Source organism: Eumetopias jubatus, unplaced genomic scaffold (genome assembly GCF_037043125.1).
Source record: "Eumetopias jubatus isolate StellerSeaLion01/CBP00866 unplaced genomic scaffold, mEumJub1_p1.0 scaffold_2, whole genome shotgun sequence".
Lineage (NCBI taxonomy): Eukaryota > Metazoa > Chordata > Mammalia > Carnivora > Otariidae > Eumetopias > Eumetopias jubatus.
In genome coordinates, this window is record NW_028274808.1 from 15,825,921 (window position 1) to 15,845,110 (window position 19,190).

At 40.4% G+C, this 19,190-nt stretch overlaps 1 pseudogene; it reads left to right on the top strand.

Moving 5' to 3' along the window:
* Window positions 1-7,979: 7,979 nt before the first annotated feature.
* LOC114206196 (protein N-terminal asparagine amidohydrolase pseudogene) overlaps window positions 7,980-19,190 on the top strand; it is a 37,042-nt pseudogene continuing 25,831 nt past the window's right edge.

The following is a 19,190-nucleotide window of genomic DNA, read 5'->3' on the forward strand; positions in this document are numbered from 1 at the left end:
TTCATAAAAGAGAGTCATTAGGGAAATCCTCATTTTTGTTTCCTTCTGACGTGTCCTGATTCCATAAAGCATTGAAACTTAGGGGTCTTGGGGAGGGGATGAGTGTATTTTGCTTGTGGGAGGGGTGTGAGTCATTGTGGCCGGAGAGCAGATTGTAGCCCCCTGTATCACCCAAAGACCCCCATGACAGTATCTCCCACCCCACGTACTCTTTTGGCGATGCGATCTTATCATCTCCGTTAAGAGGTGAAGTCTGTATCTCCTCCCCTTGAATCTTGGTGGACCTTTGTGACTACCCCAGCCAACAGAGTATGGCAGAAGTGATACTATAGAATTTCTAAGACTCGATCCTAAAAGGTGATGCAGTTTGCTCCTGGCTTTTTCTTCGGACATGTGCTTTTGGAGGCCAGCTGCCATGCTGTGTGGAAGCCCACAGCACATGGAGAAGCCATGCGTGAGAGTTTCCCGGTGGCCCCAGCTGAAATCCTTGCTGACAGGAAGCGTTAACCCCAGATTCCAGCCCCAGCCACCACCAGACTTCAACCACATGGAGGACCCCAAGCAAGAACCGCCTACCAAAGCCAAATCAACCCCTACAATTATAAGAGATAACAATAATTTGTTGTTTTATGCCACTGAAGTTGGGGTGGTTTGTTATATGGCAATAGGTAACTAGAACAGGAACCATAAAAGCAGCTGTTCTGGTTTCTTGCTCAACAGCTCTTTGGACTTTCTCCAAATCTATTCTCCTACCTCCCACTTGGAGCAGCCAGCCCTGCATATTGATTTGCCAAAGCTTTCCCACCCTGTTGTTCTCATACTGTGGTTCACACTTCTCATCTTGATCCTCATTGACTGGGAAACCCCATAGCCCAGACATCGACACTAGGAACTGCCTCTGAGCTCCATCCTCAAGCCTCACCCTTCAGATGTGGGACCAGCCGAGCCGGAAGGAGGACCTCTCATGACTTGGGGATAATAAGCCCAGAGAGGTCAGAAGCTTAGTAGCCCCTTGCGAAAGTGAAAGAGAGTAATGAGTATAATTATTGTAATTATCACACTACAGAAATCTAAAGAAATGTTGTCAGAAATACAGAATAAATCCTAAAGAGAAGAAAGAAAAATCAGAAGAAAAGAGGAAGTAAAAGGGACATGACAAGAACATGGGAAAAACAGACACAGGGTTCTGAGAAATAAGGGGGAAGAGATAAAGATCAGAATGCAAGAAATGGAAAATGAGGGCAGAGACCCAGGACAATGCCTAATTCTTGAGAGGTAGCCGAAAAGACCTGCTGAGGCATACAGATGTGTGTGGAGCTCCAAGACAGCCAAGATGTTGTACAAAAAATGTGCTAGCACTTTACTGTATGTAATCTATACTTCGAAAAAGTGAACAAGAAGAAAAAAAAAAAAAGCCCTAACTGGACTAATGTATACTGATCTTGTGCCTCTGCTATCAAAACAGTAACATTCAAGTGAGTTATGTATCTAATAATAATGCAAAACTACGAGCTTTGGAGATGAGACCTAAAATTTTGAGTGTATTACAGGAAAAGATTTGATAAGGATGACTCTGCCTTCAATGGTACATACACTGATAGAGCATACTGAAGGATGGAAGTTGGCATCCCGACCTCTGTTAGGATGTTAATCATTTAAGGAACAAAACATGCTCTGCCATTAAATCAATCATGCTGCAAGAAGATGAGAGCCATGACAGAAGTCGAGAAAAGCAATAACAAAATAAGCAATACAGAGAAAAGCAAGAGTCTATAGAATGTGTCCCCACTTTACAGAAAAACCCCAAACCAAGGAAACATGTTCTTTCCTACCTACAGCCCTTGAATGAGAAAAAAATTATCCTACTAATCTGAGACAGGTCCCAAGAGAAGATGACATAATCTGGCTTCACTTCTCGTAGCACCCTGGTTTGAAAGGGCATTTGACAGAACATTCCAGCCAGTGTGCTTGAGCAAATGGGGTACAGGTGGGCCAAAATATCGAGTCCCTCATCCCTGGGAGTGGCCATGTACAGCCCCATGCATTTACCCTGGCATGCAATATGCAAATCTTTTCTATCATTATGATTTTCCAAATGTGTCCAGTGAGGTAGAGAAAGCTGAGAGTTGTGGTTGAGTTGATCATTTATTGGCAGGGCCTTCTTGTAAGTAACAAGTCTATGCATAATCTACCCTGATTCCATCCTAGTTAAGGAGAAGCGAAATCCACTTCAAACTACTTTACTATCCACTTGGAACCCTCCCTCCAATCTGGTCTTTACTCCCAAATTTATGTGGGGAGAAGTAGACTAAGGTAGGGGAAGGGTAATGGAGTAAAGGCCTGTTTGCCACTGATCAGCTAAGTGACCTTGGGCAAATTACATTTATCATCTAATGAAATCCCTTCACTGTATCCATGAGGAGCCTAGACTGGGGTTAAATAATTTGAAAGATCAAAGCTATGACTAGGGTAACACCAAGACTACAACCCCTGTTCTCTCAGTGCCCGTATGAGGCTCCCACTGCCCTTGAACCAGGCTACTGCCCTGTCTGCCACGCGTAAATTACTCACTTAAACAACAAAAGAAAAAAAGCACCATGTCCACTGTCACAGAGGGAGATCAGCAGGGCCGTGGTCCAAGAAGACTGGCTGGCCCCCAGGCAGGCAGGTCAAAATGGGCAAAGGGCCTTGGCACACTCATCACATTTAAAGATCAGGGTTCTGCTTTGCTGATCCAGAAACCCCAGAACTGGTTGCATCATGGGAGGACAGACTCACACCAGCTGTCCCCAAAGACCTGAAATATAAACCAGAACACCAATTTATTCCTTTATAAGGGGGAACAGGTCTTCCCAAGGACTATTTCCTCCATTTTCAGCAGCCCCTTCCAGTCATCCAGGTCCCTTAGGTGCTGACCCGAGGAGCACGAAATCAGAGCACCCCGGGGCTCCGTGAAACCTGACAAAAATCCCGCTCACAATAGGGGATCTGTGACTGCCACTTACTTCTCCACGCCTGTCCCACCCGCTGCTGAATTTGGCCGTCTAGCTCCTCGCTTGAGAGGGCGTCTTTCAGCCATCTCTCCCCTATTAACACTTGTCCTTCCCTACATAGAGCAAACGCAATGATTCCTATTCCTTGTGGTAATAACACTTACGACGTTCAGTCTCAGATAGGCTTATATAGATGTCCCGATATAACACATTGATTAGCGGGGGTCCGGGGCGGGGGCTTCTCCATTTCCTCAGTCAATAATTGACTGACTATCCTTAGTCTGACTTCACTCGCTATCTTTTCATACTTCCTCACTTGGTCCCAGAGGTGAACTTCATCTCAAAGCTGCGTCTCATCATTACCCCATGCACCGACTACAGATTCTTCTAGAAGCAATGCCTGGTGACTAGTTTGTGTGCCACCCAAAGAATTTTCACCTACCTGATTTTGGGAAATCACGAAGGTTAACGCACATTACAGTTGCTCACTGGGGATTTTTTTTTTTTCCGCCCTGTGGCACACGGGGCTGATTTTGCCGCATTGAAACATCATTTAGTGTGATTTCTTCACTTCCTCCCATCCCCCTCTCCCTTAGTCCACTTTCCATTTGTTTTCTTCTTTTTAAATCTTTTGGCTACTTTGCTCCTGCATATTTGCACCACAGCTTTCACACACAACTATTAGCCGCACGAACAAACCGCCTCACTTCCTCCTGGAGAGCAGCAAAGATGAAATCCTTGCGTTCGGTGCAGGGCCCCACTGCCAATTCTCAGCCGGGAGGCTTCTTGGGGCCTCGATTTCCTCACCTGCAAAATGTTGACAGTCCCTTTTGTCACCTGTCTTCTTCATAAGATCCCTGTGAAATTCAAATAAGATAATATAGCTAAAAATACTGCGAAAGACTTGGCAAGCCACACAAATGTAAGGAAAACATGCAGTCATTTGCAACACAAATAATTAGGCATTCATGTTCATTCATTCAAATGTGGCTTTGCTCCTTTCTTGTATCTAATTAAATCAAGAGAAATGTCAGGTGTAAGGTTCTTAGGGACCGGGATTATATTTTTGCAGGGCAAGAGAAATATGCCCTCGAGTGCCTTGGAAATATAATTAATTTGGTTTTCTGTGCTTTAGGATTAAAGCGGTATCTGGAATTCTTATGGCTTTTTATCTTTTCCAACCATTTTGATGCTAATGTAGGAAAGTTCAGCAGGGATGAATATTCTAAATATACATTGTTTAGTGAGTATCTTCATTAATAGTTATGGTTCATCACGTGACCGGCTTTTTCAAAAGCAAGAGTAGGTGGATGGAAAGCAAACCCTTGTGCTTGCTTGGAGAAGGAAATTTGGAGACCCAAATAAGTAAATTTAATTAGAGATTTCACATGGAATGATTGCGGGATGCAGACAAATTTCACCCGGCCTTACAGTAGGAGGGCTTTGTCCTGGTGTGTAGCGTTTCCAAAGCCCTTGTTCATGGGAGCCATTTTCCCCTGCTGCCTAGAGGCTTTTTTGCAGCTGCTGTAAGGTGTAGAAATTTCATTTTAAACACAGAATATTCTCCAGCTCCTGTAATAACCTGCAGCTGTTTGACCACTCGCTGCAAGAGGTTGAATGTTGTGCATTGTCCCTGGAGCTACTTCAAAACCAAAGCAAAATATTTTCCACTTCCAAGAACCAGTGAAGGGCCACCTATCAGTGGAATTTAAAATATTTCTCCAATTAAGCCCCAGACCTATAGAGTCAGTTTTGAATGTGCGAAGAAAGGGACAAGGAATTAGTAGAGTTGCTCTAAGAAAAGCTGTTTTTGAGATGACAAAGCTCGCTGTTTAGAGCAGCCTTCAGCCCTCTTTCTGAATAAGGAAACACCTGCGTGCGGGGGGAGTACAAAGCCCTCATTCCCTCCAGGCAAAATGAGAGGAAAAAGTTTGTGGATTTTTCTGTGCTGTTATCGAATGGTCAACATCTGGAAGTGAATGCCTGAGTAACAAGTAGTATGCATCGCAGATAGACAATAAATTGTTGGTTGAATAGAGTAATTAGTGAACACCATAACTTTAGGGAGGATTTCCTTCATAAAATTTCTTCCCTCTGAGTTCAAGTTTTTGCTTCAGATTCGAAAAATACATGGTTGTAACACCACTCTGGGAGGGGCACCCACAGATCAGGGAAAGGTGTTATGTTCCTGGCAAGCCAGATCAGTTGAACCAAACCAGACTTGGCAAGCTAGATTAGTGGAACCAACGGGGTGAGAGAGGTCCCAGCAGATCTCCCTTATACCCTGTGTCCTTTTTTATCCATGCATTTCCATTCCGGTGGCCATTAGACCCTGGATTATTGCTAGGCTAACACCTACTGTTCTTTTCAAATTGTTTAGGATTGACCACACTAGAGTCGGTTACATTCCAAATACTTAAACCAAATATCTTTAACACTAAGTGTGAAATAATAGTATTTAGTTGTGTTCTGGAGGAATATTTGAGTAATGGTTATAGATTCTAGAATTAGAAAAAAGACATAATGGGTATAATTGTCATGGTCTTCTATTATCTATTCAAATTCGCTGTCTTGCTTTTGTTTCTGCGGTAAAGCTAGAATAGAAACAAAATGTCAAGGTCTTGTTTTTGCCACTGGCTTGTCATATGTATCAATTTAATTTTTCTCCCCCCAGATGAGAGCCAGGTGGTGAGTGGCAACTTTCAGAAAAATATTTACTTTCCACCAAACAAGATGTCCTTGACAGAGGTGACTTTGGGGCCTGGGATGCAAGGTTACACACGACGATTTGGGGCACAGAGATGTTACAGCTGACTCTTTCTCTCTCCTTGTCCCAACCCTGAGGATCTTATTCAGGAGAAGAGACCCTGGGGTTTGTTATACTGTAATGTTCACAGGAAACTCGATATGGGCCTGATAAAGCCAACCTTGCTGGGTTTTCTCATGTGAGAGCTAGCTAGTATCTATCTATGTTCCTTTAGTGCCAAGCAGCTTAGACACAGGGGTATGAGAGCCCTCAGAGTTTCCCAGAGGTGGCCACTGGGATCACAAGAGCAAATATCTTAACTCCGAGCTACGACTCAGAGGCATGTGTAGAGTGTCTTCAACTTTCTGCATTTGCCTAAGAGCTGAAGGGCCTTTTATAGTAGGGTCCTTCAACCATAAAGGGAGTCACGATTGGGGATCCTTGTAAGGTATACTAAAAGGACACAGAAAAGAAGGAAAGCCATGAAGCAGGGAAAAAAAGGAACATTCCTCCATCTACTCCCCTGCTCTATACCTAACCTCATAGCCCCACCAAGATCACAGGCCACAGCATCCTTCAGGGAGCTACGAAATCCAGGAGTCTCTTTGGACAACTCCTGTTTGAAGATGCCTGTGTTAGGCTGAATGGTGGATCCAACCTGGAACTGCTCGCCTTCTCGTCTCTCTGCATCTCTGACATGTCTGAGCTGCTTTCTAGAGCGATCACTATAGTACACATGGAACCTAACCACGTTGCTATGCCTCTTTTTGTCAGCTTCTTTCTATTACAAACTTTTTCCTCCTAACACACTTGGGGGCGTGGTGTGTAAACGTACAGGTGAATTTTTTGATGTTGGAAGTGAGAAGAAGGATGAAGCATTAAGGATGTCCTGGTTTTGAATATGCAGTATTAGCAGACCCTTCAGGGCACCTCTAGCAGCAAAAGTGAGACTCTTTGTATTCCAACCTCTGTCATCTTTGTAGTTCCTGCTTCCGGTCACTCCCGTGAGCTCAGACGGATGACCAGCCCTCAAAGACTGTCCTCGAGTGAAACTGACATACTAAGGTAGAGTTTTTAAATGTGGACTTTCTTATTCAAGACTTCCCAACTCACCCCTGTCCCACCCATTTTAGGGGAGTAAGGATTGATTCACTTGCTAAAAAATGTGAGGCAGGTGCCCACAGCTGGCCAAGCTGAGCTGTTTCTGAAGCTCAGAGCAGCTATGACTCATGCCTCCTACAGTCCGTTAACTTCTCACTCTGACTCCTGCAAACCCACTTATTTTCAAATTTGCTCAATAACCATGACATTCAAAGGCAACCTGCTCCATGCACATGATACTGAGAAAACACACGGTGAGAGCTGAAAGTCCACAGAAGAAATGATGACCACAGAGCGAGGACGTTTTTCTTGGACTGTGGGTGGTAAAAAAAAAAGCTACTAATATGATACAGCAGCAAGTTTTAGGACATGTGCCATCCTGCCCAATTAAGGAAATGCAGTCATCCTAACTGGTGATTTTCAGGAAGTCACACCAGATTTTAATTGAATTTGCAGGCTCCTACAGGATTAGGAACAGAATACGTTGGTGCCCAAGGCAGACTGAGCTGGTAACAATGAGCTGAAATGGTTTTCGGCCATAAAGTAGTAATGCTCAAACTTATTCTCCCTGTGACATTTCCAGAACCTGTAGCCAAAGTCACAAAAGGAACGTTAAAAAAATTTTTTTCAGAGAGGGTTATGGTCTTTTCCTGCATGGTTCCAACTGCCAGTGCAATAAAAAATGCAATGAATGCATACAGCAGAATTGCAGCAGCATTTAAGAGAAAATTGGGGGAAGAAATGACAAAAAGAAACCATCAATTTGGTAGAAAGTCCCCAAGGAGCAAGTAGCACCAGCTCCTACCATCCTTCCATGTGACTCCATGACTTTAAAGGGGTCTTAGAGCTGCCTGTATGCAGGAAATATTCAACAGATTCATTCAACAAATGTTTGTTGAGTGCCTACCGTGTTTCACCACAGAGACACAAGGAGTTATGATCACAATAGTTGGTGTGGGTATCAGCCCAATAAAATTAACTGCTGGACAATTAATGGGAACCGCAAAGATACATATTCAACATAAGCCCAAATTAAAAATGCAACTTGTTTTCTACGTTGTGAATTTTTTTTTAAAATCTCTTTGCTCTGAAAGTGAGATCCACACAGACTACAGCATCTCACTTGCACTGAGGTCTGAATGCCTATATGCAACTCTCAACAAAAGGCTCACCGAGATGTCTGCCACAGCGGCTCTGCAATCTCCTTTAAACCTGAACTCATTGCCGGCCCTCCGAATCTGGTGGCAGTCAATCATCCGAATCCAAACCTGTGCATCGGCTTTACCTCCCTCTACTTCCTCACTTCCAAGAGCCGATCAGTCGTCACATCACATCACTTTAACGTTTTAAGCACTACTCGAAAAATACGTGATCTCTTCTGCAGACATGGTACTAGACATTCATAGATGGGGACTATTATCACCCCCATTTTACAGATGAACAAATAGGACTACAGAGGTTAAATAACTTGCCTAAGTTTGCACACTAATAAATGGCAAAGCCAATGTTCAAGCTCAAGTTTCTCCAATTCCAGAGACCGGGGTTATAGACTCTGTGCCTCTAACTTAACAGTCACTGCCCTGGTTTAAGCTTCGTCCCTCCTTCTGTCCTCTTATTGTCTCTCTGCCTTCACTCTTTTCTTTCCCCTGTTCCTTTTTTACCTTTATTTTATTTTTTAAAGTCAAGCGTATAAAGGTATAATATATAAAAATAAAATTCACCCCTTTTCGGTACAGTTTGATAAGTTTTGACAGATTATATCGTTGTTTCCAGCACCCCAAAAAGTTCTTCTTGACCTTTTGCACCAGTCAAGCCCTTTCCCCGTTTCCGGACCTTGATGATTATTAGTCTGATTTTTCCCCTCTATCATTTTGCCTTTTATTTATTTATTTATTTTGAAGATTTTATTTATTTATTTGACAGAGAGATACAGTGAGAGAGGGAACACAAGCAGGGGGAGTGCGAGAGTGAGAAAGAGGCTTCCCGCGGAGCAGGGAGCCCGATGCGGGGCTCGATCCCAGGACCCTGGGATCATGACGTGAGCGGAAGGCAGACGCTTAACGACTGAGCCACTCAGGCGCCCCTCCGTTATAAGCTTTTAATGCCATAAATTTCCCTCTAAGCTCTGCTTTAACTGTATCATAGAAATTTGATACATATATATATATATCTTTTCAATCATTCATATTATAATTATGTTATAATTTTAATTAATTGATTAAATTATAATATTTCCTCATCTTCTTTGTGATTTCTTCTTTAATGTAAGTTATTTAGACATGTATTGATTAATATTCAAATATTTAAAGTTTTTCCAGATATCTTTTTGTTATTGATTTATAATTTAATTTTATGTGATAAGAAAACTTGCCTTGTATGAATTTCTGCATTGCATACTTTTCTCCTCAAAGCTACACTCTAAATGAAGACTATCTCTCTACATTGCCATGGAGTGATCCCCAGAAAAGAGTGTGAAAAAAGCAAGGTAGAATACAACTTATATATGTTTTTAAATGGAAGGATAAACCACAAAATTAATAAACAAAATGACTCCCTACAGAGTGAATTGAGGGAACCACTTAGAAGTGAAAAGTAGAAATCAGATTCTTCAAATATACTTCGTTTTGTAGATTTTACTTTAGAAGAATGGTTATAAAACAAGATTGAATTGGAGTAAGAAGGGGAAAGAAAACTTAAAATAAAAAGCAATATGATCACAAAATCATAGAGACAAATAAAATGGTTTTGCCACATTGCTTTGTATTTGCTTATAAAAATAAACAAATGCTCCATTTAAACCTTCTTAAAAGAAGTATTGTGGCTTAACTTGACCAACTAGTTTTTGTCTGGGAGCCAGAGTATAAAGAAGGAAATATAAACTCTAAATCTTAAAGAAGACATTTTGTAATGAGAAATACTTATTTGTTTATCCTTCTCCTGAGTAAACATTTTAAATTTCTGTTTTTTGTAAAGAAAGTAAATCTAACTATATCATTCTTCTACTAAAAAACCTCAAAGACTCCCCACTGCTTACCTGAACAAGTGTGATACACATACCCTTGGCTGTAACTGAGATAATTTTAAGTCATCCGTGGATAAATATTTTCTAAATTTTTAACTGATGTACTTACTGTAAAGTGTATTGGAAGAAAACTAGCATAACAAGATGGTGATTTCAGGGACATTACGCTAAACAAGATTAAGTAAAAAGTGAGCTGATGTGAATATCAAACAAATATTACAGAGACAACATGGATATGGCAAAAAGTTTGAAAAGCATGGGGCGGGGGGGAAGATGTTTTGGAAATAGTGGCTGACAAGATGAAGTTCAGGTTTTTCCACGTGGCACGCAAGGTGCTTATCTCTCCAACCTCATTTCTTGCCACTTCTTGCCCAGCATTTTATGCCTCAGTAACAAACACCGAGTACCAGCGGTTTCCCACCCTCCAGACTGTGGTTTGCCTTCCTATGCCTATCCTTTCCTTCTCCCCTGTCCTCTCAACTCCAAATGATCCTTTCAAACGGCTTGCAGGCAGACCCTACATCTGTACCTCTTCTCTTAACTGCACCTACCCACAGTCTACGGGAATGAGGTCTTTGTATGTTTTAACCCACAGGACTGTGAGCTCCTAAGGGCAAAGACTGTTTTATTCATCTTTGTATCTCCAGTGCTGGCACAGTGATTATTCAAAATTGCTTGTATAAAACCTAGAGTCAGCTTGCAATACGCTTAGTCATAAAATGGTAGTGCTTTTATTGAATTGTTCCTACATGCAAGGTAGGGTAGCAGACAACTGGGATCGGAGAAAAATAAAAATAAATCCCGTTAGGTAGCTTATAATGATCTCATTTAATCCTCAGAATTCTTGTATGAGTTGGGAATTATTCTCTATCTTACAGATGAGAAATCTGAGGCTCAGAGTAGTAGCAATATAGCATCATGGTTAGAAAACTAGATTCTGCCTTTAAAAAGCTTATATTCAAGAGGCGCCTGGGTGGCTCAGTCGGTTAAGAGTCTGACTCTCAGTTTTGCCTCAGCTCATGATCTCAGGGCATAGTCGGCTTGTCTCCTTCTCTCTCTGCCCCTCCCCCCACCCATGGGCTCTCTCTGTCTCTCTAAAATAATAAATAAATCTTAAAAAAAATAAACTTATGTTTATGTTTAAACTTATGTTTAAATCCACTTAACAGCTCTGAGTGGGTTACTCAACCTCTCTAAATCTGGGTTTCCTCTTCTGTTAAATGGAATAATAATAACAATACCTACCTCTTCCGGTTGTTCTGAGGGTTAAATGAGATAGACAGTGTTGATAAGGCAACTTGAACAGGGTAATGTATACATATATTAAGCCTAAGTCTATACGTCACATTTTAAAATGTACTATATGTATCACAATATTTATAACATAATAATATAGAAAAAGACCTTTGTGTTGCTTCATGATCTGCCTCAGTAATAGAAGATGTCAATAAATTACATCCACGAATAACTTAAAAGCAACTCAAATCTTTATATCATCCCTTGAAAATGCCGAGGAGGATTTCATCCGTAACACACAATAAAATGTCTGTAATATCCTTCTCATCTAGCATGAATCTGCCCAAAGCCCTACTGATCAAAGCATGCAACTACCTCCCATCTTTGTCTGCCTATGTCTCAACCTTTCCCCACCCCAAAAGAAAATCAAACTAAACTCTCTCTTCAAACACAGCCTGTGCTGGTTTTTTTTTTTCCTTTTTCCCATTTCCTCTCCCAAATCCATTCTTTCCCCAAGTAACTTTCTGCCCTCTCCACTGTAAATCAGTTTGGCTGTGAACCTAAAACAACTCTAAAAAATAAAGTCTAGGGCGCCTGGGTGGCTCAGTTGGTTAAGCAACTGCCTTCGGCTCAGGTCATGATCCTGGAGTCCCGGGATCGAGTCCCACATCGGGCTCCCTGCTCGGCGGGAAGTCTGCTTCTCCCTCTGACCCTTTCCCCTCTCATGCTCTCTCTCTATCTCATTCTCTCTCTCAAATAAATAAATAAAATCTTTAAAAAAATAAAAAATAAAAATAAAAATAAAAATAAAAAATAAAGTCTATATTTTTAAAAGTCTTCAGAGATTTCTTGGTTTGTATGCTGTGTCACAGTGTTTTGGTGTAGTCTGCACAACACTGAGTTATTTAGTGGAAGAATAAAATAACAGCTAACATTTTTTGGACATTTCTCATATGACAAGCGCTGTTCTGAGTATTTTATGTATATTATCTCATTTAGTCTGGACCCTCCCCTCCCCTTAACTTTACCCTGATCTGTCAGATGGGGCCCAGTCACCAAGATGGCAAAGATAGACTTATCCTCATTGGGTGGGAGAGGAGACCCTAAAGGTATGTGACCTTTCTTTCCATGTCTCATTAAGTTAACTTCCCCAAATCACGTGGAAGTTAATAATGGAGGAGGTAGCATATCTCTCCAACTCTAAAGCCCAAAATCTTTGCAAACTCCATGAGGATAAGACACTAGATTATTAAAAGCAGAGCTGTCTCAAAGGATAGTAATGGAGTACAGACCAGTGGCTGCCAGAGATTAGTGTGACTACAAAGACATAGCACAGGAGATTTTGTGTGGTAGTTCGATCATTCAGTATCCTGATTGTGATGGTGGTGACCCAAAATTATACATGTTAAAATTCACAGAATGTATTCCCCCAAAAAGTCCGTTTTGCTCTGATGACTTAGAAGGAGAAGGAGGAGGAGGAGAAAAAGTAAAGCTGCTTTAAACACTTAACAAAATTTCTCCCATCCAATACGGATAAAAACTGAAATTGACCCCCAAATCGGAAACTAAAGAGTCTAGGCTGTCTTTCCTCTCTAGGAAAACCATATCCAGGGTCAAGTTGCAACTAAGCAAAGGCTCCTTTTTACCTTCCACCTCCCTTTCTGAGCATCTGCCCTCCTTGCCCGATCCTCTCCTGCAGCCCTGCAAGCAGGGCTCCCATGGGCTCATGCTGCCCTCCTCCCAAGTGCACAGGATCTCCTAGGGGTAACATCTGGGCCCACTGCCCTGGGATTCCTGCACTGGGGAGCTCTGTGCATTCTACAACCATAGCCTTAATCTATTTATCAAAAGTCATTTCCTTGACGTGAGGTTCGGCTCTTGGCTGGTTGCCATAGTAGGAAGGATCTACTAAACCCATGCTCACCAAAGGGAGGTGTTAATAACCAAGAATGAGCGAACAGGATAGAAATATTAGTCAGGAGTAGACAGACAAACAGTAGTCGGGAGATGTGGGGCAGGGAAGCTTTCACAACCTCATTCCACTCATTCCTTGTAGGTCCTGCCCATTCTGGCCTCTAAATATCAACAAGCCACCACAGAAAGATATTATTCCTTTTCTTTTTTTTTTAATTTAATTTTATTATGTTATTCCTTTTCTTATTCAGAATAGTGGGAGAGGCTGGGAGTGGGGGAGAGGGGCAGAAGCATATGGGAACTCTGTACCTTCTGCTCAATTTTGCTGTAAACGTGAAAATGCTCTAAAAAATGAAGTCTATAAAAAAAGAAGTCTTCAGGGCCTTCTCAGTAGATATGCTGTATCACAATTCTTCAGCTAGTCTGGGCAAAATGGACTTTACTATTCAGTAGAGTAATAATAAAATAACAACAGCTAGAATTTTCTGAACAGTTATCATATGACAAACTCTGTTCTAAGTGTTTCGCATGTATTTTCTCATTTAATTCTCTAGCAATCCTAAGAGGTAGGTACTATTATTGTCTCAATTTTACAGGTGAGGGAATGAAGGCAAGAGGTCACGTGTGGCAGACATGGAGGTGTGCCACCCAGAGGCCTGATCCTGTGGCTCACCTGTGCGGCGGGATGGAGGAGAGAAGTCAGCCTCCTTTCCTGAGCTCCCCCAGGGCTGGTCACAGATGCAGGGCACGCCTGGCCTGAGGTCCTGCCCTTCCTGGCCACACGCATCCGGTTCTGTACAAGGTCGGTGTATATAGGTCGGGCCACTGCAGCTCAGTGAAGGACACTGACCATCCGGAGCTCCCTGCAGGGTTGACTGAAGCTGTGTCAGACCTGCGTGTCATTCCTAACGCTTTCACCCAGCCCTGCTTCTGCCCTGCTTTCGTAAGTGCTGAACCTCAACACATATCCTATACCCCAAGCTCCGTCTCAGGGTGGGCTTCTGCAGGACCCAACTTACATAGCGTTGGCCATGGTGCTCACGGCTGCTAAGTGGTGACGACATGAGTCAAACCCGGGCAGTCTGATACTCTTAAGCACGTGATGCGCTGCTTCCAGGTATAAAAACAAACATAGAACATTTGATAGCAATGGTTGAAACCATTCCTTGGAATATCGGAAACTTTGTTTTTAATTCTTTATAGCGGTGTTATTGAGATATAATTCACATAACATATAACTCACCTTTTTCAAGTATACCTACAATTCAGTGTTGTTTTTTTTTTTTAAAGACTTTATTTCTTTATTTGAGAGAGAGAATGAGATGGGGAGGGAGAGCACGAGAGGGGGGAGGGTCAGAGGGAGAAGCAGACTCCCCGCTGAGCAGGGAGCCTGATGCGGGACTCGATCCGGGGACTCCCGGATCATGACCTGAGCCGAGGGCAGCCGCTTAGCCAGCTGAGCCACCCAGGCGCCCCCAACTCAGTGTTTTTAGCATAGTCACAAAGCTGTGCAACCATCACCACCATCTAATTCCAGAATATTTCATCATCCCGAAAAGAAACCCTGTACCCATAAACAATCACTTCCCACTTGTCTTGAATTTGGTCCCCCTAAACAATAATCAAAGTAGTTAATCTGTTCTTGTGGGTTAGGATATCTGTTTACTATCATCAAAGGTACAAACTTTTCTAATTTGATTCTCTTTTAAAGTATCAGAGCCATAAACACGTTCAAATTCTTGTTTCATAATCTCACTCCTGGGAATTTATTCTTTAAAAAAATTAGGAAAGATGGAGGGGGGGCAGAAATAAAACTGTTTGTTTGCCAGAGTATAGTTTATACAACTGAAAAAGTGGAAACAACTTTGTCCATTGTGGGGGATTGGTTAATGAGATCATGGCACTTTAACAAAATGGAGTATTATGCATCCATTAAAGACCAAATAGCAGCAGGAAAAATGCCTGGTATCATATTAACCATAGCGGCAGAATACAAAATTATATCTACAACTATGTAAAACATGTACATGTGGATAAAGATCAAAAGGAAATGGAGAAAAATGAAACAGTTGCTACAACAAGATGTTGGAACCGTGAATTATTTTTATCCCTCTGAGTTCCTCTATTATGTCAAAATGTGGTCCTTACAATAAATTAGAATTGGAGAGAAACATGCATATATCTACACCAGTGAAACATTTCATTCAGAAGGGCAAGTGGCATAACATAAAATTCTCATCAAGAGCGAAGACTTTGGAGTCATGAAGACTTGGATTTTAATTCTGGCTCTGATACTTCTGAGATGTGACTTGAGACCCTGACCTAAGCTCTGTAAGCTTCATTTTTCACAATGATTAATAGGAGCTAACACTATCTACTGCATAGAGCTATTGTGAAGATGGGGTGAGGTAGTGGAGCCTACTACCACTTAATAAATGGAAGCTACTGCTGTTCTTTCCTACATGAGTAACAGTGATGGGACTCATGGTGCTGGTATTGACAAGGGAACAAGGGGAAAGGCACAGAGGTTTTTGTTCATGAAAATACTACTAATACGGCAAACTTTGAATGGCAATATAATTTTACACTGAATACACAGGCAGCGGATTTTCCATCATCCCTCTCAATGGATTCCTCCAATTTAGACCAAGTCAACATCGCTTCAAGGGAGAGTTGGGATTGAGGGCATTATTCTTCCTTAGCTGGAGACCTCAAAAAATCTGTACCTGTAGGGTACTCTTCAGTGTGTTGGTTGAAAACTTCATCAAAGAAAATCAAGTACTGCTGAGTTTGTGTGACTCATTTTATTAATGAATACAAAGGCCTCCCAACTATTCTCATTGCTGGAATTGTTGGTGTTATCATCATCACTAACAAAGAGCCACTGCGGCATATTAAGCAAGTCCTATTGTCTTTGTCTGTTACGGAGGACCTATGCCCTTCTCCCAGGCCCGTGTCTCCCTTGAGCACAGGACACAAGCCCACTCAAGGACTCACTTCCTTATGCCTCTGTTTGTCCTCTCTTCTCATCCACATATAGACATGCTGCAGCACATCCCACCTTAATAAAAAACAAAATTCCTCGCTTTATCCCATAGTCCTTCTAGGTAATGGCCCATTTCTCTGCTCCCCTTTACAGCAGAAGTCATTGAAAGAGAAGAGAAGAATCCTGAAAATTACTGAAGCAGAGTGGTGGGAGTATGTATGTTACATTGTTCTTGCTACATTTTTTAACGAAAGAAGTTTATTGAGCTATAACTGAAACACAGTAAATTGTATGTATGTCATAAGTACAGTTTAATAATGTACACTTTTTAGTAGTGTACAATAATCAATAATTACATATTTCATATGTATAATTTAATAATAATATATGCAATTACTCTGATTATTCATTGTTATTATATAAAAACAAAATTTTTTTATATTGGTCTTGTGTCCTGTAACCTTTCTAACCTCATTAGTTTTAGAAATTTTTTGTAGATTCCAAGGGATTTTCTACATAGACCAAGGGTTAGGAAACAATGGCCTATGGGCCAAATGGGATCTGATGCTTGATTTTTAGGTAAAGTTTTTTCGGAACACATAAATGCTTATTGGTGATAAATTGTCTTTTGCACTCCAATGGCAAGATTGAGTAGTTAAAACAAAGACCAGATAGATAAGCATATTATCTGCTAATAGTTTTGTTTCTATAACTTTTCGCACAAGGCTGAATAAAAGTGTTGAAAGCAAACATCCTTGTCTTGATCTTAGAGGAAAAGCATTTAGTATTTCACTATTAAGTACGATGTTAATACAGATTGTTTATAAAGGCCCCTCTATAACTAGTTTGCTGAGAGTTTTTAATCATGAATAGATGTGGGATTTTGTTAAATACTTTTTTCTATTTCTATTAAAATTGTCATAGTTTTAAAAATCTTCAGAATCTCATTCTGTAGTTTTCTTTACCTAGAATGTCTTTGGTTTCGGTGTCAGGGTAATGCTAGCTGAAAAGTAATTCTACCTTTCCAGCGTCCTGGAAGCATTTGTGTAGATTAGTATTATTTCCTTCTTAAATGTTTGATAAAATTCACTAATGAAGTCATCTGAACTTGAAGTTTTCTTTGTGACAAGGTTTTAACCACAAATTAAATTCTTTAGTACAAATAGAGCAATTAGGGTATCTCTTCCTGATTGGGCTTTTGTAATTTGTTGTGTCTTTCAAAGAACTGCACATTTCATCTAACTTGTTGGGTTTACTGGCATAAAATTGTCCATGACATTCCTTATCATCCTTTTAATATCAGTAGAAAATGTAGTGATGCCACCACTTTGTTCCTGATGTTGATAATAATAATTTTTCTTGATCCTTCTAGCTAAAAATACATTAATTTTGTTGTTTCCATTGATTTCCTTTATTGTTTTTGTTTTCTACCGTATTGATTTGTGCTATAATTTTTTTGACTCAACTTTGAGTTTAATTTGCTCTTCTTTTTCTAGTTTCTTAAAGTGGAAGCTGAGGTCGATAACTTAAGATCTTTCTTTCTAATACATTCATTCAGTTCAATAAAGTTCCTGTGTACTATTTTATTGTCATACTGTGCATTTTATATGATGTCTTTTTATTTTCGTTTCTTTTAAAATACTTTCTCATTTTCCTTTTGATTTATTCTTTGACCATTTGTTATTTAGATTACAAATATTTGAGGATTTTCCAGTGATCTTTCTGTCATCGATTTCTATTTAATTTTATGATAGAGAACACACATTGTATGAACTGAATCCTTTAGAATTTATTTGGAATTATCTTATGGGCCAGGATATTGCCAAGTTGGTATATGTTCCATTCACATTTTAGAAGAATGTGTATTGTGTCATATTCAGGCTAACTATTCTATGACTGTCAAGTAGGTTAATTTGATTGATAGTGTTCAAATTACATATTATCTTAGAGCTTTTCAGGTCTTGATGATGTCTTCATAATGATAAATCATTATGGAATGACATTTTTATCCATGATCTCTGAAATCTACTTTATCTGATGTTAATATAGCCATTCTGTCTTTTGATTAGTATTAACATGGTAAATATTTTTCATTATCTTATTGTTAATCTATTTGTATCTGCATTTGAAGTGTGATTTTTTTTGAAGATTTATTTATTTGAGAGAGAGAGCATGAGTGGAAGGTGCAGAGGGAGAGGGAGAGAGAATCTCGAGCATACTCCACACTGAGTGCAGAGCCGGTTGTGGGGCTCGATTTCATGGCCCTGACATCACCACCTGAGGTGAAACCAAGAGTCAGTTGCTTAACTGACTGAACTATCCAGGTGCCCCTGAAGTGTGATTCTTGTAGGTAGCGTATAATTGGGTCAAAATTAGCATGCCAAAAAGCAAATTCTTCTTTATCTATTCTGAAAATCTCTATGTTAAATTTAGACCATTTACATTTAATGTGATAACTGATATGGTTAGGGTCACATTTATCATTTTTCTATTTGTTGTCAATTTGTCCAATCAGTTTTCCCCCTCTTTCTTCTTTTTCTGCCTTCTTTTGATTTAATCTAGTTTTTTAAAAAATATTTTATTTATTTATTTGACAGAGAGACAGCAAGAGAGGGAAAACAAGCAGTTTTGAGTGGGAGAGGGAGAAGCAGGCTTCCCACCGAGCAGGGAGCCTGAGGCAGGGCTCGATCCCAGGACCCTGGGATCATGACCTGAGCCGAAGGCAGACGCTTAACGACTGAGCCACCCAGGAACCCCTTAATCTAGTATTTTTTTATGATTCCATTTGATCTGCTTTGATAGTTTATTAGCTATAACTTTGTTTTGTTATTTTTGTGGCTGCTTTAGACATCTTAACTTACCACACTCTGTCTTCAAGCAATGTTATACCACTGTATATATAAGAACCCAAAAATAACATACCTCCATTTCTCCTCTCCTAACCTTTTGTTATTGTTATCGCATGGTTTAGCTTTATATATGTTGTAGTTCTATATTACATAGTTATTATTTTTGTTTAAACAGTCAATTATCTTTTAACAAGATTTAAATACTTTTAAAAAAAATCTTATATTTTTACCTATGTAGTTTCCATCTCTGGTGCTCTTCCTTTCTTTGCTTAGATCCACCTTTCCATCTGTTACCATTTTCCTTCTCTTTGAAGCACTACTCTTACTATTTCTTGTAGTGTGA